Below are 5,831 nucleotides of genomic sequence, written 5' to 3' on the forward strand. Positions count from 1 at the left end.
CGTCTGTCAATAATTTCAGTAAAATGCGTAAAGAACAAAATTAATGCCAATTGAGTTTTTTAATAAAAATGTTATGTCTTAATAACGTTGTTGGGCCACTAATTGGCTCGACAACAATATTAAGACATTTAACTTCTTAACTTCATTGATCATTTTGCAAGATATAATTCAATAAACAGTACTAATACAGACACACCTTGAGTCTCTGGCTCTTTCCATTCCATAAATTTGTCATTGCAAATGAGTCTATATAGGAAACCTTTTCCACGCTGATTTGGTTGCTTTTGTTCACCAACAACAGGAGGTATGCGTTTATAACCTGTAATTGAAACGGCAAACAAATTGAAACAGAAAATATTACCCCCCCCCACACACAAAAATATACAGTGCTGCCAATTAAGACAAACCTAAGTTTCAGATATGAAAACATAATTTTACCTCCGATTCTAGCTCAGAATTGGGTCTAACGTTCATAATGTCCCAAAACAACAATTTGTACGCCCCGATTTTTGATAGGAGAACATGGACGTGCTTTCCCTTCCAGGCATCTTGAACGTCTGCCAAAAATAAGTCAGAACAATACCTCAAAATACAATTGGAAATGTGGTTCATTCGATAGCAGCAAGTGGCATTTATAAAACACTTTGTGAGTACAAGACCTATGTGCCACATATCCATAATGTATGTTTTAATATGTTTACTGGAGGAGCAGTGGCTGGAGGAGCTGAGGCTGGTGGGGATGGTGACTGTGTCATCCAGGAGGATGCTCCTTTTTTGTTTTCATATCTATGAGGCACTCTTGGTTTATTTTCCTTGTATGGTTTTAGGTAGTCAATGTTTATTTTGGGGACCGAGGCTCCATTCTCATCCTGGAGGTCAGCTGTCTTGCCCTCAATCGCCACAATTTTGTATGGGCCCAAAAAATTGGGGTTCAATTTTCCTCCCTTTCTTTGTTGAGACCTGATATTTTGTCTTAGAACAAGATCTCCGATGTGTACAGTTGGTGTGGTCCCTGAGGTTGTTTTTGGGTGCCTTGTTTTTTCCTGCGCTTTTCTAATGTGCTCTCTAACTTGCTCAAATAGTTAGTCTTGTTCGTTATGGTCTTGTGCCATAACTTCCATCCCCACCACATCCTCCACAGTGCCATCAACCTTCAGAAAAAGCAAACATTTGCTGTCATGATTAAAGTGTCAACAAGTTTTAGTTTTATATTTGTGTTTTACAATTAAGATGTAACTAAACAAATTCAACAAGCAAATTGTCCTTGATCGTATAAAAACTTCTCCATGATACTGTATATCCTTGTAATGGATCATGGATCTTGATGTGCCAAAATCTTACCTCGTAGTGTTCTGTTTTTGGCGACTCAAATTGGTAGACGAATTTTAGGATACAGGCGGTAACATCAGCAGCAGACTTCGACCTCAATGGATAGGCTTGAGGACATTTTGTGAAATAATCGACCATCACGCAAATATATTGGTATCTATCTTTTGTCTGAGCCAGTTTGCCAATGAGGTCCATCCCCAAGAGTTCGAATGGCTGAGACACCTAATAAATAAATATTTATAAAAACAAATTGTGTTAAACTGATGTTGCTGAGAAAATAGTTATATAAAATATGCCACATAGAAAATACTATATAGACCTTGAGTCAAAATAGAGAACATTATTTGGATTAACTGACCTGTATAGGCATGACCTTTGTTGGGCTTTTTATTGATATGCCGGCTGCCTGACACTCGGTGCACTGAGACACCTGACAATGGCAAGTTTTGTGGAAAAGTAGTCATTGTTAATAAATGCATGCAAAAAGGGCGAAATCTTAGATAATGATTTTGAATTGTTTGCAAAAGATAGAAAGGAATAGTTTCATTCATTATGTTTGCAGGCTAAAAAAAATGAACAAACAAGTATACTCTTTTTGTATTGTTTACATACCCACTCATTAATGTCAACAGACATCGCTGGCCAGTAATATCTCAGAGAGATGCTGTGTCTTGTTTTATTTTGCCCGGTGTGTGCCCCTGCCGGGCTGGCATGAAAACTTTTAAAAATTTCATTTGCCTCTTCAGCACCACAGACAACCTTCACTTGGACTGCCTGGTCTGTGCCTTTTTGCGGCAATAATACAGCGCCCCTCCTGAGTAGAAGTAAAAATAAAACGTTGAATTAGCACCATACTTGTGGTAATTCATCAAGTGCTCACTCAATACACCTAATTACAAATTTACTACTTGGACAAAAAAAAAACATTAGTTAATAATGTTTAATAATTAGATATATTTCCATTAGTTAATATATCAAATGTTCACTCAATGGGTCTACAACCAAATATGTTACTTTAGTTTGATAATTTATCAAATATCTACTCAATAGATACACAAATAGTTACTTGAAAGAAAAAAAACATAGCTTGAGTTATATATATATATATATTGCTTCCAACATTTTACAAGTCAATTACCGTTTCTTTTCGTGTATAGTGCGCCCCCATGTATAATACGCACCCTAAAAATGGCATGCTGATGCTGGAAAAAAGCCTGTACCCATGTATAATACGCACCCAATTTTTAAGAATTTTCTTCTTTTTTTTTTTTTTTTTTTTTTTTTTTTAAGTCCCAATGATCGTCCTACACGCAGGGAGGCAATGGGTCCCATTTTTATAGTCTTTGGTATGGTCTTAACTAGGCTGGATGTAATTTTTTTTGTTGGCGTTGATTTGGAAACCAAAACTTGCCCCTCGTCGTGACTCGGAGCTGCAACAAATGTTTCGGATTTGTGTAGGGTACATTGTGACAGACAGCAAACGAGCAGGTGATCGAGCAAGCGTCTGATACGAGAGCTTTGCGGTCGTATGAAGCGTGTTTGAAGTGAACAGCAGAGACAAAAGGAACAAGGCAAAGTGTTGTGAAATAAAATATTACCTGTAATACGCATTTTGTTATTTGCTAATTGAAACTGCAAATTAAACTGTGAATCGAAACTAATAGGTGGAGAACTGAACTCTCGCTCTTTATATAGCTGACGTGTCTTGCGCATCCGTTCTGCGCATCTGTAATGGCGGCCTCCGTATGACGTCCGGTCCGCGATGGAGATTAAAAAACAAACAATATTTGACAATAACACACCATCAAGGATTGCACCATCGCATCAAACAATGTGTCGTCAATTATGAATTTTACTAAGTGTGTTGGGCAGGATGGCTGAATGCGATGCGCGATTGACAACAAACAAGAAGAAAGGTGATTTCAAGTTTTATTTCGAGGGAGATTTGTCATGTATCGTCCCCAGTTTTGCTATGTGTCTAGGTTGCCATAGTTTCTGTTCGCGTCGCCCCTCTCTTCCTGTGTCACCTCAATCGATGTAACGTGTTTTGTATTTAAGTCCTGTCTGCCCCTCGCTCACCGTCGGATCATTGCATGTGTTACTGTCATGATGTCTGTTTGGTTTCTGTTCCTGTCTTTGGTAATGTCACCCTGTCTTTTTGTTCCACGACTTTGTCGGTCAGTCCTGTTGTTGGTTTTGTTGTACCATGACTTTCTTTAAAAAAAAAAAAAAAAAATTAAAAAAAAAAGAATTAAAATTTTTTTGTACCCATGTATAATGCGCACCCCAGATTTTAGGACAATAAATTAGTTAAATTTTGCGCACTATACACGGAAAAAACGGTATTTGTCTTATAGAGTAATTACTCTAAAACTTAAGTTTCTGACGTTAGTGTAGAAATTACCAGGTTCTGCAATGAGAATTATTGGTGCGTCTCTGGATCTAATTCGCTTGATTTATGTACGATGTATATCTTACCCTCAACGTCGTAAAAAGAAGTTTTTCGTCTCAATACGTACTTCTCCTTCTTCGTAATACCATTTGGGTATTCTTGTTTTGTTTTGTAGGCAATAATTTGTTGGTAAATAGTTGGGTCCATTGTGCGGCAGCGTATTGTTGTCAGAAATCAATGGCGAAATAACGCGAAGTGCGCACTTACAAGGTGGGGTAAAATGGGTGCTTTGGTGACAAGTTTGAATTCAAGACAATATTGTTTGACCAACAAAGGAAAGAAAACATTATTATCTATTAGGGGTGTAACGATTCATCAATACACATCGATTAATCGATATAATGCTCTACGATTTATTGGCATCGATGCTAAACGTAAACATCGATTCATATCGCCGTGTTTGACCTCGGACATTAGACGCGACTTTATTTTGAAATCCAGTTCATTGTTGCTCGCTTCCTCTTTCCGGGAGCAGTGCGCGCGGCGTTGTTGTGTTGTGAGGAGAGCAGGCACGTGAAAGGGGAGTCGACAACTAGTAAGCGGCTCCTGGGCTGGTGCTATGGCTAGTGTCCAAAAAGACGAGAAAGTTTGCTCCCCTTTAGGCTTCAAGTCATTCGTTTGGAAGCACTTTGGATTCCAAAGAAAAGATGGCTCAACGGACAAGACACGTGCAGTTTGTAAATCCTGCCATGCGGTGATCAAATATTCAGGGAGGACAAATCTCGCCGCACATTTAAAGAAAAATCACGACATCAAAGTTCAGTGTTAAAATAAGCACTTTGTATACTACAATACTCTTGTAATTTCCTAAATAAAGAGTTTGCAGTACCTTGTTGATTTTGCGTATGAATTGTTATAAATCAGGATATTGTTCTATATTTTTTATTTAAAAAAAATATGTATATATCGATCGTAGAGCACTATATCGCGATATATCGTGAATGAATCGCAGCAGGCTTTAAGATATCGGCAAATATCGTATCGTAGTTCTTTGTATCGATATGATATCGTATCGTGACAAAACCCGTGATTTACACCCCTATTATCTATCTATCTATCTATCTATCTATCTATCTATCTATCTATCTATCTATCTATCTATCTATCTATCTATCTATCTATCTATCTATCTATCTATCTATCTATCTATCTATCTATCTATCTATCTATCTATCTATCTATCTATCTATCTATCTATCTATCTATCTATCTATCTATCTATCTATCTATCTCTTATTTATTTATTTATTTAACATCCAATATTGTATAGTTATCAGTGCACAAATCATTTATTTACATATACACCGTTTTAAATGTGTGGGGGGGGACATATTCTCACAGGGCAGCTGTGAGGATTTGTTCCCCCCCTTTCTTGTGTACAGCATGTACAGAAATTAAATGCTAAATATTTGAAGCTTGCTTGAAGACCATTTTGCTTTTTTTTTTAATTACACTTTGTATTTTTTCATTTTATTTTATTATTATTTTAAAAAATTAATATTTATTTATTTTTCTTAATAAAGTTCAAAGTTATAATTTTTTATGTATGTTATATTATTAAGACACAAAGTTGTTTGACCAAAATAAGGCCAAAGAAATTGATAAAGTGCAGTAATAACGGTATCACTGTACAAATCATCAGAAAAAAAAGAGCTGGAGTCTAATTTGGCCTAGGAATGAGGGAACCTGTTCAAATTTGGCACACAGCCTGAAAGGACCCCCAGGAAGACAGAAAAAAAACAGCTGGAATCCAGCACTCACCGTTCTCAAAATAAGGGGGGGGGGGGAACATATCCTCACGGGCCAGCTGTGAGGATTTGTTCCCCCCCTGTAATTTGGCCTAGGAATGAGGGAACCTGTTCAAATTTTCCACACAACCTGAACAGACCCCCAGGAAGATAGAAAAAAAGCCAGTCGATGTCCAGGACTCACCGTTCTCAAAATGGGAGGGGGGCACAAATTCTCACGGCTTGACATTTTTTATAGAGTTCCAGCACTCACGGTTCTCAAAATAAGGAGGGGGGGGGGGGGGGACATATCCTCACGGGCC

Source organism: Syngnathus typhle, linkage group LG15 (assembly GCF_033458585.1).
Source record: "Syngnathus typhle isolate RoL2023-S1 ecotype Sweden linkage group LG15, RoL_Styp_1.0, whole genome shotgun sequence".
NCBI classification, from domain to species: Eukaryota; Metazoa; Chordata; class Actinopteri; order Syngnathiformes; family Syngnathidae; genus Syngnathus; species Syngnathus typhle.